Consider the following 24,961-nt stretch of genomic DNA (forward strand, 5'->3'; position numbering starts at 1 on the left):
TGAAAGAGTAGAATCCAGTCTTTCAAATGCCACAAAATCTGCTGTTTTAGGTGGCCCACAGCCCGAGATATGGCTGTTTGAATTGATCCTCCTTCCCTGTAGCTTGAGTTTCACAATGTGTGTGAAGCAACTTCATGCTGATAGGACAGCATCAGATGCTGAGAGTCAGCTCCACCTCAGGAGAATTGCTGCTGTTACCTCCCAGATGTCTAATAAAGGCTAAATTACATATTTAGAAAATTCTCATAATTTTGCAAATAATAAACATTTTTTTACTACAAATCACCCTGTAGTTATCAGCAGCAAAGCACCAATTAGACTAGTTAGGAGTTAGGGACCTGATAAACTGGTAACAGAGTCCCTTTAAGAGCTCTTCAAAAGTTTTTCCCACAATGGATGTTAAGCTTACTGGTCTATAATTACTTTGTATTGAACTTACTACTTATAGAAAACTTAATGACATTCATGGGGTCTCTGTCACCAATGAAAAACCCGATAGATTTTTAATTGCCTATAAAGAATTTGATTCATCATATACTTTAGTTATGTAAACTTAAATAATAAACAAGTGAATAAACTAAAGCAACAAATAGCAAGGCACTGCTGAGATTTGAACTCAGGATCTCCTGTTTACTAGACAGGCGCTTTAACCAACTAAGCCACAGCACCAAAGCACTTTTCTTCTCACGGTGTCCTACCACACAGCTCAGTTCAGAGCAAAAGACTGATCTCATATCTTAGGCTAGCCCCTTAGGTGTAGTTGGCAGAAGTCTTAACAGGCAGGGTACATAAGTTGTGATGGCCGAGTGGTTAAGGCGTTGGATTTGAAATCCAATGGGGTCTCCCTGCACAGGTTCAAGTCCTGTTCACAACGTTCTATTTTAAGAAGAGAACTTCCAGAAACATATTAAAGTTTGTCACCTATAGAAAGAGTTATTTTAATTCCATCCTCTTTATCACTGATTAATTACATTAATAATAGTGGTTCCAGCTGTGCCCCTGGCTTACAACTCTGAAAAGCGAGCAATATTTAGAGTATAAATCACTATAACTACAGCATCCCATTTGTCCAGACTTTTATTTTCCTCTTGATAAAAACAAATCAGGTTGGTTGGACAACTTCTGTCCTTAGTAAATCTCTGCTTGCTGTCAATTATAATACTATTTTCTGTCACATACTCCTGTATATAGTCCCTTAAATGGACTCTGTCACCAGTTTATCAATTCCCAATTTCCTAACTAGCCTAATAGGCGCTATGATGCTGATAACTACAGTGTGATTTGTTGTTTTTTTTTTAAAAAAACGTTTATTTGCAAAGTTATGAGCATTTATCTATATATACTAATGTAGCTCTAATAGCCAAATAGGAGATGACTCCTTTTTACTCTGGGCAGCTAATGTTTTCTGTATGACGCTGTCCAATCAGCATACAACTTCTCCCCCTTCCCTGTCCAGCAACACAGTGTGATCGTATAGTAAACTGCGTCCATTCCCGACTGTGTATTCAACAGGTGATATCTTCGGTTCTGTCACAGCTAGAACTGTGATTTTGGTGTCATATGAAAGAGTAGAATCCAGTCTTTCAAATGCCACAAAATCTGCTGTTTTAGGTGGCCCACAGCCCGAGATATGGCTGTTTGAATTGATCCTCCTTCCCTGTAGCTTGAGTTTCACAATGTGTGTGAAGCAACTTCATGCTGATAGGACAGCATCAGATGCTGAGAGTCAGCTCCACCTCAGGAGAATTGCTGCTGTTACCTCCCAGATGTCTAATAAAGGCTAAATTACATATTTAGAAAATTCTCATAATTTTGCAAATAATAAACATTTTTTTACTACAAATCACCCTGTAGTTATCAGCAGCAAAGCACCAATTAGACTAGTTAGGAGTTAGGGACCTGATAAACTGGTAACAGAGTCCCTTTAAGAGCTCTTCAAAAGTTTTTCCCACAATGGATGTTAAGCTTACTGGTCTATAATTACTTTGTATTGAACTTACTACTTATAGAAAACTTAATGACATTCATGGGGTCTCTGTCACCAATGAAAAACCCGATAGATTTTTAATTGCCTATAAAGAATTTGATTCATCATATACTTTAGTTATGTAAACTTAAATAATAAACAAGTGAATAAACTAAAGCAACAAATAGCAAGGCACTGCTGAGATTTGAACTCAGGATCTCCTGTTTACTAGACAGGCGCTTTAACCAACTAAGCCACAGCACCAAAGCACTTTTCTTCTCACGGTGTCCTACCACACAGCTCAGTTCAGAGCAAAAGACTGATCTCATATCTTAGGCTAGCCCCTTAGGTGTAGTTGGCAGAAGTCTTAACAGGCAGGGTACATAAGTTGTGATGGCCGAGTGGTTAAGGCGTTGGATTTGAAATCCAATGGGGTCTCCCTGCACAGGTTCAAGTCCTGTTCACAACGTTCTATTTTAAGAAGAGAACTTCCAGAAACATATTAAAGTTTGTCACCTATAGAAAGAGTTATTTTAATTCCATCCTCTTTATCACTGATTAATTACATTAATAATAGTGGTTCCAGCTGTGCCCCTGGCTTACAACTCTGAAAAGCGAGCAATATTTAGAGTATAAATCACTATAACTACAGCATCCCATTTGTCCAGACTTTTATTTTCCTCTTGATAAAAACAAATCAGGTTGGTTGGACAACTTCTGTCCTTAGTAAATCTCTGCTTGCTGTCAATTATAATACTATTTTCTGTCACATACTCCTGTATATAATCCCTTAAATGGACTCTGTCACCAGTTTATCAATTCCCAATTTCCTAACTAGCCTAATAGGCGCTATGATGCTGATAACTACAGTGTGATTTGTTGTTTTTTTTTAAAAAAAACGTTTATTTGCAAAGTTATGAGCATTTATCTATATATACTAATGTAGCTCTAATAGCCAAATAGGAGATGACTCCTTTTTACTCTGGGCAGCTAATGTTTTCTGTATGACGCTGTCCAATCAGCATACAACTTCTCCCCCTTCCCTGTCCAGCAACACAGTGTGATCATATAGTAAACTGCGTCCATTCCCGACTGTGTTTTCAACAGGTGATATCTTCGGTTCTGTCACAGCTAGAACTGTGATTTTGGTGTCATATGAAAGAGTAGAATCCAGTCTTTCAAATGCCACAAAATCTGCTGTTTTAGGTGGCCCACAGCCCGAGATATGGCTGTTTGAATTGATCCTCCTTCCCTGTAGCTTGAGTTTCACAATGTGTGTGAAGCAACTTCATGCTGATAGGACAGCATCAGATGCTGAGAGTCAGCTCCACCTCAGGAGAATTGCTGCTGTTACCTCCCAGATGTCTAATAAAGGCTAAATTACATATTTAGAAAATTCTCATAATTTTGCAAATAATAAACATTTTTTTACTACAAATCACCCTGTAGTTATCAGCAGCAAAGCACCAATTAGACTAGTTAGGAGTTAGGGACCTGATAAACTGGTAACAGAGTCCCTTTAAGAGCTCTTCAAAAGTTTTTCCCACAATGGATGTTAAGCTTACTGGTCTATAATTACTTTGTATTGAACTTACTACTTATAGAAAACTTAATGACATTCATGGGGTCTCTGTCACCAATGAAAAACCCGATAGATTTTTAATTGCCTATAAAGAATTTGATTCATCATATACTTTAGTTATGTAAACTTAAATAATAAACAAGTGAATAAACTAAAGCAACAAATAGCAAGGCACTGCTGAGATTTGAACTCAGGATCTCCTGTTTACTAGACAGGCGCTTTAACCAACTAAGCCACAGCACCAAAGCACTTTTCTTCTCACGGTGTCCTACCACACAGCTCAGTTCAGAGCAAAAGACTGATCTCATATCTTAGGCTAGCCCCTTAGGTGTAGTTGGCAGAAGTCTTAACAGGCAGGGTACATAAGTTGTGATGGCCGAGTGGTTAAGGCGTTGGATTTGAAATCCAATGGGGTCTCCCTGCACAGGTTCAAGTCCTGTTCACAACGTTCTATTTTAAGAAGAGAACTTCCAGAAACATATTAAAGTTTGTCACCTATAGAAAGAGTTATTTTAATTCCATCCTCTTTATCACTGATTAATTACATTAATAATAGTGGTTCCAGCTGTGCCCCTGGCTTACAACTCTGAAAAGCGAGCAATATTTAGAGTATAAATCACTATAACTACAGCATCCCATTTGTCCAGACTTTTATTTTCCTCTTGATAAAAACAAATCAGGTTGGTTGGACAACTTCTGTCCTTAGTAAATCTCTGCTTGCTGTCAATTATAATACTATTTTCTGTCACATACTCCTGTATATAATCCCTTAAATGGACTCTGTCACCAGTTTATCAATTCCCAATTTCCTAACTAGCCTAATAGGCGCTATGATGCTGATAACTACAGTGTGATTTGTTGTTTTTTTTTAAAAAAAACGTTTATTTGCAAAGTTATGAGCATTTATCTATATATACTAATGTAGCTCTAATAGCCAAATAGGAGATGACTCCTTTTTACTCTGGGCAGCTAATGTTTTCTGTATGACGCTGTCCAATCAGCATACAACTTCTCCCCCTTCCCTGTCCAGCAACACAGTGTGATCATATAGTAAACTGCGTCCATTCCCGACTGTGTTTTCAACAGGTGATATCTTCGGTTCTGTCACAGCTAGAACTGTGATTTTGGTGTCATATGAAAGAGTAGAATCCAGTCTTTCAAATGCCACAAAATCTGCTGTTTTAGGTGGCCCACAGCCCGAGATATGGCTGTTTGAATTGATCCTCCTTCCCTGTAGCTTGAGTTTCACAATGTGTGTGAAGCAACTTCATGCTGATAGGACAGCATCAGATGCTGAGAGTCAGCTCCACCTCAGGAGAATTGCTGCTGTTACCTCCCAGATGTCTAATAAAGGCTAAATTACATATTTAGAAAATTCTCATAATTTTGCAAATAATAAACATTTTTTTACTACAAATCACCCTGTAGTTATCAGCAGCAAAGCACCAATTAGACTAGTTAGGAGTTAGGGACCTGATAAACTGGTAACAGAGTCCCTTTAAGAGCTCTTCAAAAGTTTTTCCCACAATGGATGTTAAGCTTACTGGTCTATAATTACTTTGTATTGAACTTACTACTTATAGAAAACTCAATGACATTCATGGGGTCTCTGTCACCAATGAAAAACCCGATAGATTTTTAATTGCCTATAAAGAATTTGATTCATCATATACTTTAGTTATGTAAACTTAAATAATAAACAAGTGAATAAACTAAAGCAACAAATAGCAAGGCACTGCTGAGATTTGAACTCAGGATCTCCTGTTTACTAGACAGGCGCTTTAACCAACTAAGCCACAGCACCAAAGCACTTTTCTTCTCACGGTGTCCTACCACACAGCTCAGTTCAGAGCAAAAGACTGATCTCATATCTTAGGCTAGCCCCTTAGGTGTAGTTGGCAGAAGTCTTAACAGTCAGGGTACATAAGTTGTGATGGCCGAGTGGTTAAGGCGTTGGATTTGAAATCCAATGGGGTCTCCCTGCACAGGTTCAAGTCCTGTTCACAACGTTCTATTTTAAGAAGAGAACTTCCAGAAACATATTAAAGTTTGTCACCTATAGAAAGAGTTATTTTAATTCCATCCTCTTTATCACTGATTAATTACATTAATAATAGTGGTTCCAGCTGTGCCCCTGGCTTACAACTCTGAAAAGCGAGCAATATTTAGAGTATAAATCACTATAACTACAGCATCCCATTTGTCCAGACTTTTATTTTCCTCTTGATAAAAACAAATCAGGTTGGTTGGACAACTTCTGTCCTTAGTAAATCTCTGCTTGCTGTCAATTATAATACTATTTTCTGTCACATACTCCTGTATATAGTCCCTTAAATGGACTCTGTCACCAGTTTATCAATTCCCAATTTCCTAACTAGCCTAATAGGCGCTATGATGCTGATAACTACAGTGTGATTTGTTGTTTTTTTTTTAAAAAAACGTTTATTTGCAAAGTTATGAGCATTTATCTATATATACTAATGTAGCTCTAATAGCCAAATAGGAGATGACTCCTTTTTACTCTGGGCAGCTAATGTTTTCTGTATGACGCTGTCCAATCAGCATACAACTTCTCCCCCTTCCCTGTCCAGCAACACAGTGTGATCGTATAGTAAACTGCGTCCATTCCCGACTGTGTATTGAACAGGTGATATCTTCGGTTCTGTCACAGCTAGAACTGTGATTTTGGTGTCATATGAAAGAGTAGAATCCAGTCTTTCAAATGCCACAAAATCTGCTGTTTTAGGTGGCCCACAGCCCGAGATATGGCTGTTTGAATTGATCCTCCTTCCCTGTAGCTTGAGTTTCACAATGTGTGTGAAGCAACTTCATGCTGATAGGACAGCATCAGATGCTGAGAGTCAGCTCCACCTCAGGGGAATTGCTGCTGTTACCTCCCAGATGTCTAATAAAGGCTAAATTACATATTTAGAAAATGCTCATAATTTTGCAAATAATAAACATTTTTTTTACTACAAATCACCCTGTAGTTATCAGCAGCAAAGCACCAATTAGACTAGTTAGGAGTTAGGGACCTGATAAACTGGTAACAGAGTCCCTTTAAGAGCTCTTCAAAAGTTTTTCCCACAATGGATGTTAAGCTTACTGGTCTATAATTACTTTGTATTGAACTTACTACTTATAGAAAACTCAATGACATTCATGGGGTCTCTGTCACCAATGAAAAACCCGATAGATTTTTAATTGCCTATAAAGAATTTGATTCATCATATACTTTAGTTATGTAAACTTAAATAATAAACAAGTGAATAAACTAAAGCAACAAATAGCAAGGCACTGCTGAGATTTGAACTCAGGATCTCCTGTTTACTAGACAGGCGCTTTAACCAACTAAGCCACAGCACCAAAGCACTTTTCTTCTCACGGTGTCCTACCACACAGCTCAGTTCAGAGCAAAAGACTGATCTCATATCTTAGGCTAGCCCCTTAGGTGTAGTTGGCAGAAGTCTTAACAGGCAGGGTACATAAGTTGTGATGGCCGAGTGGTTAAGGCGTTGGATTTGAAATCCAATGGGGTCTCCCTGCACAGGTTCAAGTCCTGTTCACAACGTTCTATTTTAAGAAGAGAACTTCCAGAAACATATTAAAGTTTGTCACCTATAGAAAGAGTTATTTTAATTCCATCCTCTTTATCACTGATTAATTACATTAATAATAGTGGTTCCAGCTGTGCCCCTGGCTTACAACTCTGAAAAGCGAGCAATATTTAGAGTATAAATCACTATAACTACAGCATCCCATTTGTCCAGACTTTTATTTTCCTCTTGATAAAAACAAATCAGGTTGGTTGGACAACTTCTGTCCTTAGTAAATCTCTGCTTGCTGTCAATTATAATACTATTTTCTGTCACATACTCCTGTATATAGTCCCTTAAATGGACTCTGTCACCAGTTTATCAATTCCCAATTTCCTAACTAGCCTAATAGGCGCTATGATGCTGATAACTACAGTGTGATTTGTTGTTTTTTTTTAAAAAAAACGTTTATTTGCAAAGTTATGAGCATTTATCTATATATACTAATGTAGCTCTAATAGCCAAATAGGAGATGACTCCTTTTTACTCTGGGCAGCTAATGTTTTCTGTATGACGCTGTCCAATCAGCATACAACTTCTCCCCCTTCCCTGTCCAGCAACACAGTGTGATCATATAGTAAACTGCGTCCATTCCCGACTGTGTTTTCAACAGGTGATATCTTCGGTTCCGTCACAGCTAGAACTGTGATTTTGGTGTCATATGAAAGAGTAGAATCCAGTCTTTCAAATGCCACAAAATCTGCTGTTTTAGGTGGCCCACAGCCCGAGATATGGCTGTTTGAATTGATCCTCCTTCCCTGTAGCTTGAGTTTCACAATGTGTGTGAAGCAACTTCATGCTGATAGGACAGCATCAGATGCTGAGAGTCAGCTCCACCTCCGGAGAATTGCTGCTGTTACCTCCCAGATGTCTAATAAAGGCTAAATTACATATTTAGAAAATGCTCATAATTTTGCAAATAATAAACATTTTTTTTACTACAAATCACCCTGTAGTTATCAGCAGCAAAGCACCAATTAGACTAGTTAGGAGTTAGGGACCTGATAAACTGGTAACAGAGTCCCTTTAAGAGCTCTTCAAAAGTTTTTCCCACAATGGATGTTAAGCTTACTGGTCTATAATTACTTTGTATTGAACTTACTACTTATAGAAAACTCAATGACATTCATGGGGTCTCTGTCACCAATGAAAAACCCGATAGATTTTTAATTGCCTATAAAGAATTTGATTCATCATATACTTTAGTTATGTAAACTTAAATAATAAACAAGTGAATAAACTAAAGCAACAAATAGCAAGGCACTGCTGAGATTTGAACTCAGGATCTCCTGTTTACTAGACAGGCGCTTTAGCCAACTAAGCCACAGCACCAAAGCACTTTTCTTCTCACGGTGTCCTACCACACAGCTCAGTTCAGAGCAAAAGACTGATCTCATATCTTAGGCTAGCCCCTTAGGTGTAGTTGGCAGAAGTCTTAACAGGCAGGGTACATAAGTTGTGATGGCCGAGTGGTTAAGGCGTTGGATTTGAAATCCAATGGGGTCTCCCTGCACAGGTTCAAGTCCTGTTCACAACGTTCTATTTTAAGAAGAGAACTTCCAGAAACATATTAAAGTTTGTCACCTATAGAAAGAGTTATTTTAATTCCATCCTCTTTATCACTGATTAATTACATTAATAATAGTGGTTCCAGCTGTGCCCCTGGCTTACAACTCTGAAAAGCGAGCAATATTTAGAGTATAAATCACTATAACTACAGCATCCCATTTGTCCAGACTTTTATTTTCCTCTTGATAAAAACAAATCAGGTTGGTTGGACAACTTCTGTCCTTAGTAAATCTCTGCTTGCTGTCAATTATAATACTATTTTCTGTCACATACTCCTGTATATAGTCCCTTAAATGGACTCTGTCACCAGTTTATCAATTCCCAATTTCCTAACTAGCCTAATAGGCGCTATGATGCTGATAACTACAGTGTGATTTGTTGTTTTTTTTTTTTTAAAAACGTTTATTTGCAAAGTTATGAGCATTTATCTATATATACTAATGTAGCTCTAATAGCCAAATAGGAGATGACTCCTTTTTACTCTGGGCAGCTAATGTTTTCTGTATGACGCTGTCCAATCAGCATACAACTTCTCCCCCTTCCCTGTCCAGCAACACAGTGTGATCATATAGTAAACTGCGTCCATTCCCGACTGTGTTTTCAACAGGTGATATCTTCGGTTCTGTCACAGCTAGAACTGTGATTTTGGTGTCATATGAAAGAGTAGAATCCAGTCTTTCAAATGCCACAAAATCTGCTGTTTTAGGTGGCCCACAGCCCGAGATATGGCTGTTTGAATTGATCCTCCTTCCCTGTAGCTTGAGTTTCACAATGTGTGTGAAGCAACTTCATGCTGATAGGACAGCATCAGATGCTGAGAGTCAGCTCCACCTCCGGAGAATTGCTGCTGTTACCTCCCAGATGTCTAATAAAGGCTAAATTACATATTTAGAAAATGCTCATAATTTTGCAAATAATAAACATTTTTTTTACTACAAATCACCCTGTAGTTATCAGCAGCAAAGCACCAATTAGACTAGTTAGGAGTTAGGGACCTGATAAACTGGTAACAGAGTCCCTTTAAGAGCTCTTCAAAAGTTTTTCCCACAATGGATGTTAAGCTTACTGGTCTATAATTACTTTGTATTGAACTTACTACTTATAGAAAACTCAATGACATTCATGGGGTCTCTGTCACCAATGAAAAACCCGATAGATTTTTAATTGCCTATAAAGAATTTGATTCATCATATACTTTAGTTATGTAAACTTAAATAATAAACAAGTGAATAAACTAAAGCAACAAATAGCAAGGCACTGCTGAGATTTGAACTCAGGATCTCCTGTTTACTAGACAGGCGCTTTAACCAACTAAGCCACAGCACCAAAGCACTTTTCTTCTCACGGTGTCCTACCACACAGCTCAGTTCAGAGCAAAAGACTGATCTCATATCTTAGGCTAGCCCCTTAGGTGTAGTTGGCAGAAGTCTTAACAGGCAGGGTACATAAGTTGTGATGGCCGAGTGGTTAAGGCGTTGGATTTGAAATCCAATGGGGTCTCCCTGCACAGGTTCAAGTCCTGTTCACAACGTTCTATTTTAAGAAGAGAACTTCCAGAAACATATTAAAGTTTGTCACCTATAGAAAGAGTTATTTTAATTCCATCCTCTTTATCACTGATTAATTACATTAATAATAGTGGTTCCAGCTGTGCCCCTGGCTTACAACTCTGAAAAGCGAGCAATATTTAGAGTATAAATCACTATAACTACAGCATCCCATTTGTCCAGACTTTTATTTTCCTCTTGATAAAAACAAATCAGGTTGGTTGGACAACTTCTGTCCTTAGTAAATCTCTGCTTGCTGTCAATTATAATACTATTTTCTGTCACATACTCCTGTATATAGTCCCTTAAATGGACTCTGTCACCAGTTTATCAATTCCCAATTTCCTAACTAGCCTAATAGGCGCTATGATGCTGATAACTACAGTGTGATTTGTTGTTTTTTTTTTTAAAAAAACGTTTATTTGCAAAGTTATGAGCATTTATCTATATATACTAATGTAGCTCTAATAGCCAAATAGGAGATGACTCCTTTTTACTCTGGGCAGCTAATGTTTTCTGTATGACGCTGTCCAATCAGCATACAACTTCTCCCCCTTCCCTGTCCAGCAACACAGTGTGATCATATAGTAAACTGCGTCCATTCCCGACTGTGTTTTCAACAGGTGATATCTTCGGTTCTGTCACAGCTAGAACTGTGATTTTGGTGTCATATGAAAGAGTAGAATCCAGTCTTTCAAATGCCACAAAATCTGCTGTTTTAGGTGGCCCACAGCCCGAGATATGGCTGTTTGAATTGATCCTCCTTCCCTGTAGCTTGAGTTTCACAATGTGTGTGAAGCAACTTCATGCTGATAGGACAGCATCAGATGCTGAGAGTCAGCTCCACCTCAGGAGAATTGCTGCTGTTACCTCCCAGATGTCTAATAAAGGCTAAATTACATATTTAGAAAATTCTCATAATTTTGCAAATAATAAACATTTTTTTTACTACAAATCACCCTGTAGTTATCAGCAGCAAAGCACCAATTAGACTAGTTAGGAGTTAGGGACCTGATAAACTGGTAACAGAGTCCCTTTAAGAGCTCTTCAAAAGTTTTTCCCACAATGGATGTTAAGCTTACTGGTCTATAATTACTTTGTATTGAACTTACTACTTATAGAAAACTCAATGACATTCATGGGGTCTCTGTCACCAATGAAAAACCCGATAGATTTTTAATTGCCTATAAAGAATTTGATTCATCATATACTTTAGTTATGTAAACTTAAATAATAAACAAGTGAATAAACTAAAGCAACAAATAGCAAGGCACTGCTGAGATTTGAACTCAGGATCTCCTGTTTACTAGACAGGCGCTTTAACCAACTAAGCCACAGCACCAAAGCACTTTTCTTCTCCCGGTGTCCTACCACACAGCTCAGTTCAGAGCAAAAGACTGATCTCATATCTTAGGCTAGCCCCTTAGGTGTAGTTGGCAGAAGTCTTAACAGGCAGGGTACATAAGTTGTGATGGCCGAGTGGTTAAGGCGTTGGATTTGAAATCCAATGGGGTCTCCCTGCACAGGTTCAAGTCCTGTTCACAACGTTCTATTTTAAGAAGAGAACTTCCAGAAACATATTAAAGTTTGTCACCTATAGAAAGAGTTATTTTAATTCCATCCTCTTTATCACTGATTAATTACATTAATAATAGTGGTTCCAGCTGTGCCCCTGGCTTACAACTCTGAAAAGCGAGCAATATTTAGAGTATAAATCACTATAACTACAGCATCCCATTTGTCCAGACTTTTATTTTCCTCTTGATAAAAACAAATCAGGTTGGTTGGACAACTTCTGTCCTTAGTAAATCTCTGCTTGCTGTCAATTATAATACTATTTTCTGTCACATACTCCTGTATATAGTCCCTTAAATGGACTCTGTCACCAGTTTATCAATTCCCAATTTCCTAACTAGCCTAATAGGCGCTATGATGCTGATAACTACAGTGTGATTTGTTGTTTTTTTTTTAAAAAAACGTTTATTTGCAAAGTTATGAGCATTTATCTATATATACTAATGTAGCTCTAATAGCCAAATAGGAGATGACTCCTTTTTACTCTGGGCAGCTAATGTTTTCTGTATGACGCTGTCCAATCAGCATACAACTTCTCCCCCTTCCCTGTCCAGCAACACAGTGTGATCATATAGTAAACTGCGTCCATTCCCGACTGTGTTTTCAACAGGTGATATCTTCGGTTCTGTCACAGCTAGAACTGTGATTTTGGTGTCATATGAAAGAGTAGAATCCAGTCTTTCAAATGCCACAAAATCTGCTGTTTTAGGTGGCCCACAGCCCGAGATATGGCTGTTTGAATTGATCCTCCTTCCCTGTAGCTTGAGTTTCACAATGTGTGTGAAGCAACTTCATGCTGATAGGACAGCATCAGATGCTGAGAGTCAGCTCCACCTCAGGAGAATTGCTGCTGTTACCTCCCAGATGTCTAATAAAGGCTAAATTACATATTTAGAAAATTCTCATAATTTTGCAAATAATAAAATTTTTTTTTACTACAAATCACCCTGTAGTTATCAGCAGCAAAGCACCAATTAGACTAGTTAGGAGTTAGGGACCTGATAAACTGGTAACAGAGTCCCTTTAAGAGCTCTTCAAAAGTTTTTCCCACAATGGATGTTAAGCTTACTGGTCTATAATTACTTTGTATTGAACTTACTACTTATAGAAAACTCAATGACATTCATGGGGTCTCTGTCACCAATGAAAAACCCGATAGATTTTTAATTGCCTATAAAGAATTTGATTCATCATATACTTTAGTTATGTAAACTTAAATAATAAACAAGTGAATAAACTAAAGCAACAAATAGCAAGGCACTGCTGAGATTTGAACTCAGGATCTCCTGTTTACTAGACAGGCGCTTTAACCAACTAAGCCACAGCACCAAAGAACTTTTCTTCTCACGGTGTCCTACCACACAGCTCAGTTCAGAGCAAAAGACTGATCTCATATCTTAGGCTAGCCCCTTAGGTGTAGTTGGCAGAAGTCTTAACAGGCAGGGTACATAAGTTGTGATGGCCGAGTGGTTAAGGCGTTGGATTTGAAATCCAATGGGGTCTCCCTGCACAGGTTCAAGGTTCACAACGTTCTATTTTAAGAAGAGAACTTCCAGAAACATATTAAAGTTTGTCACCTATAGAAAGAGTTATTTTAATTCCATCCTCTTTATCACTGATTAATTACATTAATAATAGTGGTTCCAGCTGTGCCCCTGGCTTACAACTCTGAAAAGCGAGCAATATTTAGAGTATAAATCACTATAACTACAGCATCCCATTTGTCCAGACTTTTATTTTCCTCTTGATAAAAACAAATCAGGTTGGTTGGACAACTTCTGTCCTTAATAAATCTCTGCTTGCTGTCAATTATAATACTATTTTCTGTCACATACTCCTGTATATAGTCCCTTAAATGGACTCTGTCACCAGTTTATCAATTCCCAATTTCCTAACTAGCCTAATAGGCGCTATGATGCTGATAACTACAGTGTGATTTTTTTTTTTTTTTTTAAAAAAAACGTTTATTTGCAAAGTTATGAGCATTTATCTATATATACTAATGTAGCTCTAATAGCCAAATAGGAGATGACTCCTTTTTACTCTGGGCAGCTAATGTTTTCTGTATGACGCTGTCCAATCAGCATACAACTTCTCCCCCTTCCCTGTCCAGCAACACAGTGTGATCATATAGTACACTGCGTCCATTCCCGACTGTGGTTTCAACAGGTGATATCTTCGGTTCTGTCACAGCTGGAACTGTGATTTTGGTGTCATATGAAAGAGTAGAATCCAGTCTTTCAAATGCCACAAAATCTGCTGTTTTAGGTGGCCCACAGCCCGAGATATGGCTGTTTGAATTGATCCTCCTTCCCTGTAGCTTGAGTTTCACAATGTGTGTGAAGCAACTTCATGCTGATAGGACAGCATCAGATGCTGAGAGTCAGCTCCACCTCAGGAGAATTGCTGCTGTTACCTCCCAGATGTCTAATAAAGGCTAAATTACATATTTAGAAAATTCTCATAATTTTGCAAATAATAAATTTTTTTTTTACTACAAATCACCCTGTAGTTATCAGCAGCAAAGCACCAATTAGACTAGTTAGGAGTTAGGGACCTGATAAACTGGTAACAGAGTCCCTTTAAGAGCTCTTCAAAAGTTTTTCCCACAATGGATGTTAAGCTTACTGGTCTATAATTACTTTGTATTGAACTTACTACTTATAGAAAACTCAATGACATTCATGGGGTCTCTGTCACCAATGAAAAACCCGATAGATTTTTAATTGCCTATAAAGAATTTGATTCATCATATACTTTAGTTATGTAAACTTAAATAATAAACAAGTGAATAAACTAAAGCAACAAATAGCAAGGCACTGCTGAGATTTGAACTCAGGATCTCCTGTTTACTAGACAGGCGCTTTAACCAACTAAGCCACAGCACCAAAGAACTTTTCTTCTCACGGTGTCCTACCACACAGCTCAGTTCAGAGCAAAAGACTGATCTCATATCTTAGGCTAGCCCCTTAGGTGTAGTTGGCAGAAGTCTTAACAGGCAGGGTACATAAGTTGTGATGGCCGAGTGGTTAAGGCGTTGGATTTGAAATCCAATGGGGTCTCCCTGCACAGGTTCAAGGTTCACAACGTTCTATTTTAAGAAGAGAACTTCCAGAAACATATTAAAGTTTGTCACCTATAGAAAGAGTTATTTTAATTCCATCCTCTTTATCACTGATTAATTACATTAATAATAGTGGTTCCAGCTGTGCCCCTGGCTTACAACTCTGAAAAGCGAGCAATATTTAGAGTATAAATCACTATAACTACAGCATCCCATTTGTCCAGACTTTTATTTTCCTCTTGATAAAAACAAATCAGGTTGGTTGGACAACTTCTGTCCTTAATAAATCTCTGCTTGCTGTCAATTATAATACTATTTTCTGTCACATACTCCTGTATATAGTCCCTTAAATGGACTCTGTCACCAGTTTATCAATTCCCAATTTCCTAACTAGCCTAATAGGCGCTATGATGCTGATAACTACAGTGTGATTTTTTTTTTTTTTTTTAAAAAAAACGTTTATTTGCAAAGTTATGAGCATTTATCTATATATACTAATGTAGCTCTAATAGCCAAATAGGAGATGACTCCTTTTTACTCTGGGCAGCTAATGTTTTCTGTATGACGCTGTCCAATCAGCATACAACTTCTCCCCCTTCCCTGTCCAGCAACACAGTGTGATCATATAGTACACTGCGTCCATTCCCGACTGTGGTTTCAACAGGTGATATCTTCGGTTCTGTCACAGCTGGAACTGTGATTTTGGTGTCATATGAAAGAGTAGAATCCAGTCTTTCAAATGCCACCAAATCTGCTTTTTTAGGTGGCCCACAGCCCGAGATATGGCTGTTTGAATTGATCCTCCTTCCCTGTAGCTTGAGTTTCACAATGTGTGTGAAGCAACTTCATGCTGATAGGACAGCATCAGATGCTGAGAGTCAGCTCCACCTCAGGAGAATTGCTGCTGTTACCTCCCAGATGTCTAATAAAGGCTAAATTACATATTTAGAAAATTCTCATAATTTTGCAAATAATAAAATTTTTTTTTACTACAAATCACCCTGTAGTTATCAGCAGCAAAGCACCAATTAGACTAGTTAGGAGTTAGGGACCTGATAAACTGGTAACAGAGTCCCTTTAAGAGCTCTTCAAAAGTTTTTCCCACAATGGATGTTAAGCTTACTGGTCTATAATTACTTTGTATTGAACTTACTACTTATAGAAAACTCAATGACATTCATGGGGTCTCTGTCACCAATGAAAAACCCGATAGATTTTTAATTGCCTATAAAGAATTTGATTCATCATATACTTTAGTTATGTAAACTTAAATAATAAACAAGTGAATAAACTAAAGCAACAAATAGCAAGGCACTGCTGAGATTTGAACTCAGGATCTCCTGTTTACTAGACAGGCGCTTTAACCAACTAAGCCACAGCACCAAAGAACTTTTCTTCTCACGGTGTCCTACCACACAGCTCAGTTCAGAGCAAAAGACTGATCTCATATCTTAGGCTAGCCCCTTAGGTGTAGTTGGCAGAAGTCTTAACAGGCAGGGTACATAAGTTGTGATGGCCGAGTGGTTAAGGCGTTGGATTTGAAATCCAATGGGGTCTCCCTGCACAGGTTCAAGGTTCACAACGTTCTATTTTAAGAAGAGAACTTCCAGAAACATATTAAAGTTTGTCACCTATAGAAAGAGTTATTTTAATTCCATCCTCTTTATCACTGATTAATTACATTAATAATAGTGGTTCCAGCTGTGCCCCTGGCTTACAACTCTGAAAAGCGAGCAATATTTAGAGTATAAATCACTATAACTACAGCATCCCATTTGTCCAGACTTTTATTTTCCTCTTGATAAAAACAAATCAGGTTGGTTGGACAACTTCTGTCCTTAATAAATCTCTGCTTGCTGTCAATTATAATACTATTTTCTGTCACATACTCCTGTATATAGTCCCTTAAATGGACTCTGTCACCAGTTTATCAATTCCCAATTTCCTAACTAGCCTAATAGGCGCTATGATGCTGATAACTACAGTGTGATTTTTTTTTTTTTTTTTTAAAAAAACGTTTATTTGCAAAGTTATGAGCATTTATCTATATATACTAATGTAGCTCTAATAGCCAAATAGGAGATGACTCCTTTTTACTCTGGGCAGCTAATGTTTTCTGTATGACGCTGTCCAATCAGCATACAACTTCTCCCCCTTCCCTGTCCAGCAACACAGTGTGATCATATAGTACACTGCGTCCATTCCCGACTGTGGTTTCAACAGGTGATATCTTCGGTTCTGTCACAGCTAGAACTGTGATTTTGGTGTCATATGAAAGAGTAGAATCCAGTCTTTCAAATGCCACCAAATCTGCTTTTTTAGGTGGCCCACAGCCCGAGATATGGCTGTTTGAATTGATCCTCCTTCACTGTAGCTTGAGTTTCACAATGTGTGTGAAGCAGCTTCATGCTGATAGGACAGCATCAGATGCTGAGAGTCAGCTCCACCTCAGGGGAATTGCTGCTGTTACCTCCCAGATGTCTAATAAAGGCTAAATTACATATTTAGAAAATGCTCATAATTTTGCAAATAATAAACATTTTTTTTACTACAAATCACCCTGTAGTTATCAGCAGCAAAGCACCAATTAGACTAGTTAGGAGTTAGGGACCTGATAAACTGGTAACAGAGTCCCTTTAAGAGCTCTTCAAAAGTTTTTCCCACAATGGATGTTAAGCTTACTGGTCTATAATTACTTTGTATTGAACTTACTACTTATAGAAAACTTAATGACATTCATGGGGTCTCTGTCACCAATGAAAAACCCGATAGATTTTTAATTGCCTATAAAGAATTTGATTCATCATATACTTTAGTTATGTAAACTTAAATAATAAACAAGTGAATAAACTAAAGCAACAAATAGCAAGGCACTGCTGAGATTTGAACTCAGGATCTCCTGTTTACTAGACAGGCGCTTTAACCAACTAAGCCACAGCACCAAAGCACTTTTCTTCTCACGGTGTCCTACCACACAGCTCAGTTCAGAGCAAAAGACTGATCTCATATCTTAGGCTAGCCCCTTAGGTGTAGTTGGCAGAAGTCTTAACAGGCAGGGTACATAAGTTGTGATGGCCGAGTGGTTAAGGCGTTGGATTTGAAATCCAATGGGGTCTCCCTGCACAGGTTCAAGTCCTGTTCACAAAGTTCTATTTTAAGAAGAGAACTTCCAGAAACATATTAAAGTTTGTCACCTATAGAAAGAGTTATTTTAATTCCATCCTCTTTATCACTGATTAATTACATTAATAATAGTGGTTCCAGCTGTGCCCCTGGCTTACAACTCTGAAAAGCGAGCAATATTTAGAGTATAAATCACTATAACTACAGCATCCCATTTGTCCAGACTTTTATTTTCCTCTTGATAAAAACAAATCAGGTTGGTTGGACAACTTCTGTCCTTAGTAAATCTCTGCTTGCTGTCAATTATAATACTATTTTCTGTCACATACTCCTGTATATAGTCCCTTAAATGGACTCTGTCACCAGTTTATCAATTCCCAATTTCCTAACTAGCCTAATAGGCGCTATGATGCTGATAACTACAGTGTGATTTGTTGTTTTTTTTTTTAAAAAAACGTTTATTTGCAAAGTTATGAGCATTTATCTATATATACTAATGTAGCTCTAATAGCCAAATAGGAGATGACTCCTTTTTACTCTGGGCAGCTAATGTTTTCTGTATGACGCTGTCCAATCAGCATACAACTTCTCCCCCTTCCCTGTCCAGCAACACAGTGTGATCATATAGTAAACTGCGTCCATTCCCGACTGTGTTTTCAACAGGTGATATCTTCGGTTCTGTCACAGCTAGAACTGTGATTTTGGTGTCATATGAAAGAGTAGAATCCAGTCTTTCAAATGCCACAAAATCTGCTGTTTTAGGTGGCCCACAGCCCGAGATATGGCTGTTTGAATTGATCCTCCTTCCCTGTAGCTTGAGTTTCACAATGTGTGTGAAGCAACTTCATGCTGATAGGACAGCATCAGATGCTGAGAGTCAGCTCCACCTCAGGAGAATTGCTGCTGTTACCTCCCAGATGTCTAATAAAGGCTAAATTACATATTTAGAAAATTCTCATAATTTTGCAAATAATAAACATTTTTTTTACTACAAATCACCCTGTAGTTATCAGCAGCAAAGCACCAATTAGACTAGTTAGGAGTTAGGGACCTGATAAACTGGTAACAGAGTCCCTTTAAGAGCTCTTCAAAAGTTTTTCCCACAATGGATGTTAAGCTTACTGGTCTATAATTACTTTGTATTGAACTTACTACTTATAGAAAACTCAATGACATTCATGGGGTCTCTGTCACCAATGAAAAACCCGATAGATTTTTAATTGCCTATAAAGAATTTGATTCATCATATACTTTAGTTATGTAAACTTAAATAATAAACAAGTGAATAAACTAAAGCAACAAATAGCAAGGCACTGCTGAGATTTGAACTCAGGATCTCCTGTTTACTAGACAGGCGCTTTAACCAACTAAGCCACAGCACCAAAGCACTTTTCTTCTCACGGTGTCCTACCACACAGCTCAGTTCAGAGCAAAAGACTGATCTCATATCTTAGGCTAGCCCCTTAGGTGTAGTTGGCAGAAGTCTTAACAGGCAGGGTACATAAGTTGTGATGGCCGAGTGGTTAAGGCGTTGGATTTGAAATCCAATGGGGTCTCCCTGCACAGGTTCAAGTCCTGTTCACAACGTTCTATTTTAAGAAGAGAACTTCCAGAAACATATTAAAGTTTGTCACCTATAGAAAGAGTTATTTTAATTCCATCCTCTTTATCACTGATTAATTACATTAATAATAGTGGTTCCAGCTGTGCCCCTGGCTTACAACTCTGAAAAGCGAGCAATATTTAGAGTATAAATCACTATAACTACAGCATCCCATTTGTCCAGACTTTTATTTTCCTCTTGATAAAAACAAATCAGGTTGGTTGGACAACTTCTGTCCTTAGTAAATCTCTGCTTGCTGTCAATTATAATACTATTTTCTGTCACATACTCCTGTATATAGTCCCTTAAATGGACTCTGTCACCAGTTTATCAATTCCCAATTTCCTAACTAGCCTAATAGGCGCTATGATGCTGATAACTACAGTGTGATTTGTTGTTTTTTTTTTAAAAAAACGTTTATTTGCAAAGTTATGAGCATTTATCTATATATACTAATGTAGCTCTAATAGCCAAATAGGAGATGACTCCTTTTTACTCTGGGCAGCTAATGTTTTCTGTATGACGCTGTCCAATCAGCATACAACTTCTCCCCCTTCCCTGTCCAGCAACACAGTGTGATCATATAGTAAACTGCGTCCATTCCCGACTGTGTTTTCAACAGGTGATATCTTCGGTTCTGTCACAGCTAGAACTGTGATTTTGGTGTCATATGAAAGAGTAGAATCCAGTCTTTCAAATGCCACAAAATCTGCTGTTTTAGGTGGCCCACAGCCCGAGATATGGCTGTTTGAATTGATCCTCCTTCCCTGTAGCTTGAGTTTCACAATGTGTGTGAAGCAACTTCATGCTGATAGGACAGCATCAGATGCTGAGAGTCAGCTCCACCTCAGGAGAATTGCTGCTGTTACCTCCCAGATGTCTAATAAAGGCTAAATTACATATTTAGAAAATTCTCATAATTTTGCAAATAATAAACATTTTTTTTACTACAAATCACCCTGTAGTTATCAGCAGCAAAGTACCAATTAGACTAGTTAGGAGTTAGGGACCTGATAAACTGGTAACAGAGTCCCTTTAAGAGCTCTTCAAAAGTTTTTCCCACAATGGATGTTAAGCTTACTGGTCTATAATTACTTTGTATTGAACTTACTACTTATAGAAAACTTAATGACATTCATGGGGTCTCTGTCACCAATGAAAAACCCGATAGATTTTTAATTGCCTATAAAGAATTTGATTCATCATATACTTTAGTTATGTAAACTTAAATAATAAACAAGTGAATAAACTAAAGCAACAAATAGCAAGGCACTGCTGAGATTTGAACTCAGGATCTCCTGTTTACTAGACAGGCGCTTTAACCAACTAAGCCACAGCACCAAAGCACTTTTCTTCTCACGGTGTCCTACCACACAGCTCAGTTCAGAGCAAAAGACTGATCTCATATCTTAGGCTAGCCCCTTAGGTGTAGTTGGCAGAAGTCTTAACAGGCAGGGTACATAAGTTGTGATGGCCGAGTGGTTAAGGCGTTGGATTTGAAATCCAATGGGGTCTCCCTGCACAGGTTCAAGTCCTGTTCACAACGTTCTATTTTAAGAAGAGAACTTCCAGAAACATATTAAAGTTTTTCACCTATAGAAAGAGTTATTTTAATTCCATCCTCTTTATCACTGATTAATTACATTAATAATAGTGGTTCCAGCTGTGCCCCTGGCTTACAACTCTGAAAAGCGAGCAATATTTAGAGTATAAATCACTATAACTACAGCATCCCATTTGTCCAGACTTTTATTTTCCTCTTGATAAAAACAAATCAGGTTGGTTGGACAACTTCTGTCCTTAGTAAATCTCTGCTTGCTGTCAATTATAATACTATTTTCTGTCACATACTCCTGTATATAGTCCCTTAAATGGACTCTGTCACCAGTTTATCAATTCCCAATTTCCTAACTAGCCTAATAGGCGCTATGATGCTGATAACTACAGTGTGATTTGTTGTTTTTTTTTTAAAAAAACGTTTATTTGCAAAGTTATGAGCATTTATCTATATATACTAATGTAGCTCTAATAGCCAAATAGGAGATGACTCCTTTTTACTCTGGGCAGCTAATGTTTTCTGTATGACGCTGTCCAATCAGCATACAACTTCTCCCCCTTCCCTGTCCAGCAACACAGTGTGATCATATAGTAAACTGCGTCCATTCCCGACTGTGTTTTCAACAGGTGATATCTTCGGTTCTGTCACAGCTAGAACTGTGATTTTGGTGTCATATGAAAGAGTAGAATCCAGTCTTTCAAATGCCACAAAATCTGCTGTTTTAGGTGGCCCACAGCCCGAGATATGGCTGTTTGAATTGATCCTCCTTCCCTGTAGCTTGAGTTTCACAATGTGTGTGAAGCAACTTCATGCTGATAGGACAGCATCAGATGCTGAGAGTCAGCTCCACCTCAGGAGAATTGCTGCTGTTACCTCCCAGATGTCTAATAAAGGCTAAATTACATATTTAGAAAATTCTCATAATTTTGCAAATAATAAACATTTTTTTTACTACAAATCACCCTGTAGTTATCAGCAGCAAAGTACCAATTAGACTAGTTAGGAGTTAGGGACCTGATAAACTGGTAACAGAGTCCCTTTAAGAGCTCTTCAAAAGTTTTTCCCACAATGGATGTTAAGCTTACTGGTCTATAATTACTTTGTATTGAACTTACTACTTATAGAAAACTTAATGACATTCATGGGGTCTCTGTCACCAATGAAAAACCCGATAGATTTTTAATTGCCTATAAAGAATTTGATTCATCATATACTTTAGTTATGTAAACTTAAATAATAAACAAGTGAATAAACTAAAGCAACAAATAGCAAGGCACTGCTGAGATTTGAACTCAGGATCTCCTGTTTACTAGACAGGCGCTTTAACCAACTAAGCCACAGCACCAAAGCACTTTTCTTCTCACGGTGTCCTACCACACAGCTCAGTTCAGAGCAAAAGACTGATCTCATATCTTAGGCTAGCCCCTTAGGTGTAGTTGGCAGAAGTCTTAACAGGCAGGGTACATAAGTTGTGATGGCCGAGTGGTTAAGGCGTTGGATTTGAAATCCAATGGGGTCTCCCTGCACAGGTTCAAGTCCTGTTCACAACGTTCTATTTTAAGAAGAGAACTTCCAGAAACATATTAAAGTTTTTCACCTATAGAAAGAGTTATTTTAATTCCATCCTCTTTATCACTGATTAATTACATTAATAATAGTGGTTCCAGCTGTGCCCCTGGCTTACAACTCTGAAAAGCGAGCAATATTTAGAGTATAAATCACTATAACTACAGCATCCCATTTGTCCAGACTTTTATTTTCCTCTTGATAAAAACAAATCAGGTTGGTTGGATAACTTCTGTCCTTAGTAAATCTCTGCTTGCTGTCAATTATAATACTATTTTCTGTCACATACTCCTGTATATAGTCCCTTAAATGGACTCTGTCACCAGTTTATCAATTCCCAATTTCCTAACTAGCCTAATAGGCGCTATGATGCTGATAACTACAGTGTGATTTGTTGTTTTTTTTTTTAAAAAAAACGTTTATTTGCAAAGTTATGAGCATTTATCTATATATACTAATGTAGCTCTAATAGCCAAATAGGAGATGACTCCTTTTTACTCTGGGCAGCTAATGTTTTCTGTATGACGCTGTCCAATCAGCATACAACTTCTCCCCCTTCCCTGTCCAGCAACACAGTGTGATCATATAGTACACTGCGTCCATTCCCGACTGTGGTTTCAACAGGTGATATCTTCGGTTCTGTCACAGCTAGAACTGTGATTTTGGTGTCATATGAAAGAGTAGAATCCAGTCTTTCAAATGCCACCAAATCTGCTTTTTTAGGTGGCCCACAGCCCGAGATATGGCTGTTTGAATTGATCCTCCTTCACTGTAGCTTGAGTTTCACAATGTGTGTGAAGCAGCTTCATGCTGATAGGACAGCATCAGATGCTGAGAGTCAGCTCCACCTCAGGGGAATTGCTGCTGTTACCTCCCAGATGTCTAATAAAGGCTAAATTACATATTTAGAAAATGCTCATAATTTTGCAAATAATAAACATTTTTTTTACTACAAATCACCCTGTAGTTATCAGCAGCAAAGCACCAATTAGACTAGTTAGGAGTTAGGGACCTGATAAACTGGTAACAGAGTCCCTTTAAGAGCTCTTCAAAAGTTTTTCCCACAATGGATGTTAAGCTTACTGGTCTATAATTACTTTGTATTGAACTTACTACTTATAGAAAACTTAATGACATTCATGGGGTCTCTGTCACCAATGAAAAACCCGATAGATTTTTAATTGCCTATAAAGAATTTGATTCATCATATACTTTAGTTATGTAAACTTAAATAATAAACAAGTGAATAAACTAAAGCAACAAATAGCAAGGCACTGCTGAGATTTGAACTCAGGATCTCCTGTTTACTAGACAGGCGCTTTAACCAACTAAGCCACAGCACCAAAGCACTTTTCTTCTCACGGTGTCCTACCACACAGCTCAGTTCAGAGCAAAAGACTGATCTCATATCTTAGGCTAGCCCCTTAGGTGTAGTTGGCAGAAGTCTTAACAGGCAGGGTACATAAGTTGTGATGGCCGAGTGGTTAAGGCGTTGGATTTGAAATCCAATGGGGTCTCCCTGCACAGGTTCAAGTCCTGTTCACAACGTTCTATTTTAAGAAGAGAACTTCCAGAAACATATTAAAGTTTGTCACCTATAGAAAGAGTTATTTTAATTCCATCCTCTTTATCACTGATTAATTACATTAATAATAGTGGTTCCAGCTGTGCCCCTGGCTTACAACTCTGAAAAGCGAGCAATATTTAGAGTATAAATCACTATAACTACAGCATCCCATTTGTCCAGACTTTTATCTTCCTCTTGATAAAAACAAATCAGGTTGGTTGGACAACTTCTGTCCTTAGTAAATCTCTGCTTGCTGTCAATTATAATACTATTTTCTGTCACATACTCCTGTATATAGTCCCTTAAATGGACTCTGTCACCAGTTTATCAATTCCCATTTTCCTAACTAGCCTAATAGGCGCTATGATGCTGATAACTACAGTGTGATTTGTTGTTTTTTTTTAAAAAAAACGTTTATTTGCAAAGTTATGAGCATTTATCTATATATACTAATGTAGCTCTAATAGCCAAATAGGAGATGACTCCTTTTTACTCTGGGCAGCTAATGTTTTCTGTATGACGCTGTCCAATCAGCATACAACTTCTCCCCCTTCCCTGTCCAGCAACACAGTGTGATCATATAGTACACTGCGTCCATTCCCGACTGTGGTTTCAACAGGTGATATCTTCGGTTCTGTCACAGCT

The 24,961-nt window shown here is 37.9% G+C and overlaps 27 non-coding genes across 27 annotated transcripts; 12 read left to right on the forward strand and 15 right to left on the reverse strand.

The window, feature by feature from the left end:
* Nucleotides 1-595: 595 nt before the first annotated feature.
* Nucleotides 596-669, reverse strand: TRNAT-AGU (transfer RNA threonine (anticodon AGU)). Its single transcript has one exon. It is a non-coding gene; the product is annotated as a tRNA-Thr (tRNA).
* A 123-nt stretch (nucleotides 670-792) lies between these two features.
* TRNAS-UGA (transfer RNA serine (anticodon UGA)) lies at nucleotides 793-874 on the forward strand. The gene has a single exon. It is a non-coding gene; the product is annotated as a tRNA-Ser (tRNA).
* Nucleotides 875-2,156: 1,282 nt separating this feature from the next.
* TRNAT-AGU (transfer RNA threonine (anticodon AGU)) lies at nucleotides 2,157-2,230 on the reverse strand. The gene has a single exon. It is a non-coding gene; the product is annotated as a tRNA-Thr (tRNA).
* Nucleotides 2,231-2,353: 123 nt separating this feature from the next.
* On the forward strand, nucleotides 2,354-2,435 carry TRNAS-UGA (transfer RNA serine (anticodon UGA)). The gene has a single exon. It is a non-coding gene; the product is annotated as a tRNA-Ser (tRNA).
* Nucleotides 2,436-3,717: 1,282 nt separating this feature from the next.
* TRNAT-AGU (transfer RNA threonine (anticodon AGU)) lies at nucleotides 3,718-3,791 on the reverse strand. Its single transcript has one exon. It is a non-coding gene; the product is annotated as a tRNA-Thr (tRNA).
* A 123-nt stretch (nucleotides 3,792-3,914) lies between these two features.
* TRNAS-UGA (transfer RNA serine (anticodon UGA)) lies at nucleotides 3,915-3,996 on the forward strand. Its single transcript has one exon. It is a non-coding gene; the product is annotated as a tRNA-Ser (tRNA).
* Nucleotides 3,997-5,278: 1,282 nt separating this feature from the next.
* On the reverse strand, nucleotides 5,279-5,352 carry TRNAT-AGU (transfer RNA threonine (anticodon AGU)). The gene has a single exon. It is a non-coding gene; the product is annotated as a tRNA-Thr (tRNA).
* A 123-nt stretch (nucleotides 5,353-5,475) lies between these two features.
* Nucleotides 5,476-5,557, forward strand: TRNAS-UGA (transfer RNA serine (anticodon UGA)). The gene has a single exon. It is a non-coding gene; the product is annotated as a tRNA-Ser (tRNA).
* A 1,283-nt stretch (nucleotides 5,558-6,840) lies between these two features.
* TRNAT-AGU (transfer RNA threonine (anticodon AGU)) lies at nucleotides 6,841-6,914 on the reverse strand. Its single transcript has one exon. It is a non-coding gene; the product is annotated as a tRNA-Thr (tRNA).
* Nucleotides 6,915-7,037: 123 nt separating this feature from the next.
* TRNAS-UGA (transfer RNA serine (anticodon UGA)) lies at nucleotides 7,038-7,119 on the forward strand. The gene has a single exon. It is a non-coding gene; the product is annotated as a tRNA-Ser (tRNA).
* A 1,480-nt stretch (nucleotides 7,120-8,599) lies between these two features.
* On the forward strand, nucleotides 8,600-8,681 carry TRNAS-UGA (transfer RNA serine (anticodon UGA)). Its single transcript has one exon. It is a non-coding gene; the product is annotated as a tRNA-Ser (tRNA).
* A 1,284-nt stretch (nucleotides 8,682-9,965) lies between these two features.
* On the reverse strand, nucleotides 9,966-10,039 carry TRNAT-AGU (transfer RNA threonine (anticodon AGU)). Its single transcript has one exon. It is a non-coding gene; the product is annotated as a tRNA-Thr (tRNA).
* Nucleotides 10,040-10,162: 123 nt separating this feature from the next.
* On the forward strand, nucleotides 10,163-10,244 carry TRNAS-UGA (transfer RNA serine (anticodon UGA)). The gene has a single exon. It is a non-coding gene; the product is annotated as a tRNA-Ser (tRNA).
* Nucleotides 10,245-11,528: 1,284 nt separating this feature from the next.
* On the reverse strand, nucleotides 11,529-11,602 carry TRNAT-AGU (transfer RNA threonine (anticodon AGU)). Its single transcript has one exon. It is a non-coding gene; the product is annotated as a tRNA-Thr (tRNA).
* Nucleotides 11,603-11,725: 123 nt separating this feature from the next.
* TRNAS-UGA (transfer RNA serine (anticodon UGA)) lies at nucleotides 11,726-11,807 on the forward strand. Its single transcript has one exon. It is a non-coding gene; the product is annotated as a tRNA-Ser (tRNA).
* Nucleotides 11,808-13,090: 1,283 nt separating this feature from the next.
* Nucleotides 13,091-13,164, reverse strand: TRNAT-AGU (transfer RNA threonine (anticodon AGU)). Its single transcript has one exon. It is a non-coding gene; the product is annotated as a tRNA-Thr (tRNA).
* A 1,485-nt stretch (nucleotides 13,165-14,649) lies between these two features.
* TRNAT-AGU (transfer RNA threonine (anticodon AGU)) lies at nucleotides 14,650-14,723 on the reverse strand. Its single transcript has one exon. It is a non-coding gene; the product is annotated as a tRNA-Thr (tRNA).
* A 1,485-nt stretch (nucleotides 14,724-16,208) lies between these two features.
* On the reverse strand, nucleotides 16,209-16,282 carry TRNAT-AGU (transfer RNA threonine (anticodon AGU)). The gene has a single exon. It is a non-coding gene; the product is annotated as a tRNA-Thr (tRNA).
* A 1,485-nt stretch (nucleotides 16,283-17,767) lies between these two features.
* On the reverse strand, nucleotides 17,768-17,841 carry TRNAT-AGU (transfer RNA threonine (anticodon AGU)). The gene has a single exon. It is a non-coding gene; the product is annotated as a tRNA-Thr (tRNA).
* Nucleotides 17,842-19,330: 1,489 nt separating this feature from the next.
* Nucleotides 19,331-19,404, reverse strand: TRNAT-AGU (transfer RNA threonine (anticodon AGU)). Its single transcript has one exon. It is a non-coding gene; the product is annotated as a tRNA-Thr (tRNA).
* Nucleotides 19,405-19,527: 123 nt separating this feature from the next.
* TRNAS-UGA (transfer RNA serine (anticodon UGA)) lies at nucleotides 19,528-19,609 on the forward strand. The gene has a single exon. It is a non-coding gene; the product is annotated as a tRNA-Ser (tRNA).
* Nucleotides 19,610-20,892: 1,283 nt separating this feature from the next.
* TRNAT-AGU (transfer RNA threonine (anticodon AGU)) lies at nucleotides 20,893-20,966 on the reverse strand. The gene has a single exon. It is a non-coding gene; the product is annotated as a tRNA-Thr (tRNA).
* A 123-nt stretch (nucleotides 20,967-21,089) lies between these two features.
* TRNAS-UGA (transfer RNA serine (anticodon UGA)) lies at nucleotides 21,090-21,171 on the forward strand. Its single transcript has one exon. It is a non-coding gene; the product is annotated as a tRNA-Ser (tRNA).
* Nucleotides 21,172-22,454: 1,283 nt separating this feature from the next.
* On the reverse strand, nucleotides 22,455-22,528 carry TRNAT-AGU (transfer RNA threonine (anticodon AGU)). Its single transcript has one exon. It is a non-coding gene; the product is annotated as a tRNA-Thr (tRNA).
* A 123-nt stretch (nucleotides 22,529-22,651) lies between these two features.
* Nucleotides 22,652-22,733, forward strand: TRNAS-UGA (transfer RNA serine (anticodon UGA)). Its single transcript has one exon. It is a non-coding gene; the product is annotated as a tRNA-Ser (tRNA).
* Nucleotides 22,734-24,018: 1,285 nt separating this feature from the next.
* TRNAT-AGU (transfer RNA threonine (anticodon AGU)) lies at nucleotides 24,019-24,092 on the reverse strand. Its single transcript has one exon. It is a non-coding gene; the product is annotated as a tRNA-Thr (tRNA).
* A 123-nt stretch (nucleotides 24,093-24,215) lies between these two features.
* On the forward strand, nucleotides 24,216-24,297 carry TRNAS-UGA (transfer RNA serine (anticodon UGA)). The gene has a single exon. It is a non-coding gene; the product is annotated as a tRNA-Ser (tRNA).
* Nucleotides 24,298-24,961: the final 664 nt, after the last annotated feature.

This window comes from Rhinoderma darwinii (genome assembly GCF_050947455.1).
Source record: "Rhinoderma darwinii isolate aRhiDar2 chromosome 3 unlocalized genomic scaffold, aRhiDar2.hap1 SUPER_3_unloc_15, whole genome shotgun sequence".
Taxonomy (NCBI): domain Eukaryota; kingdom Metazoa; phylum Chordata; class Amphibia; order Anura; family Rhinodermatidae; genus Rhinoderma; species Rhinoderma darwinii.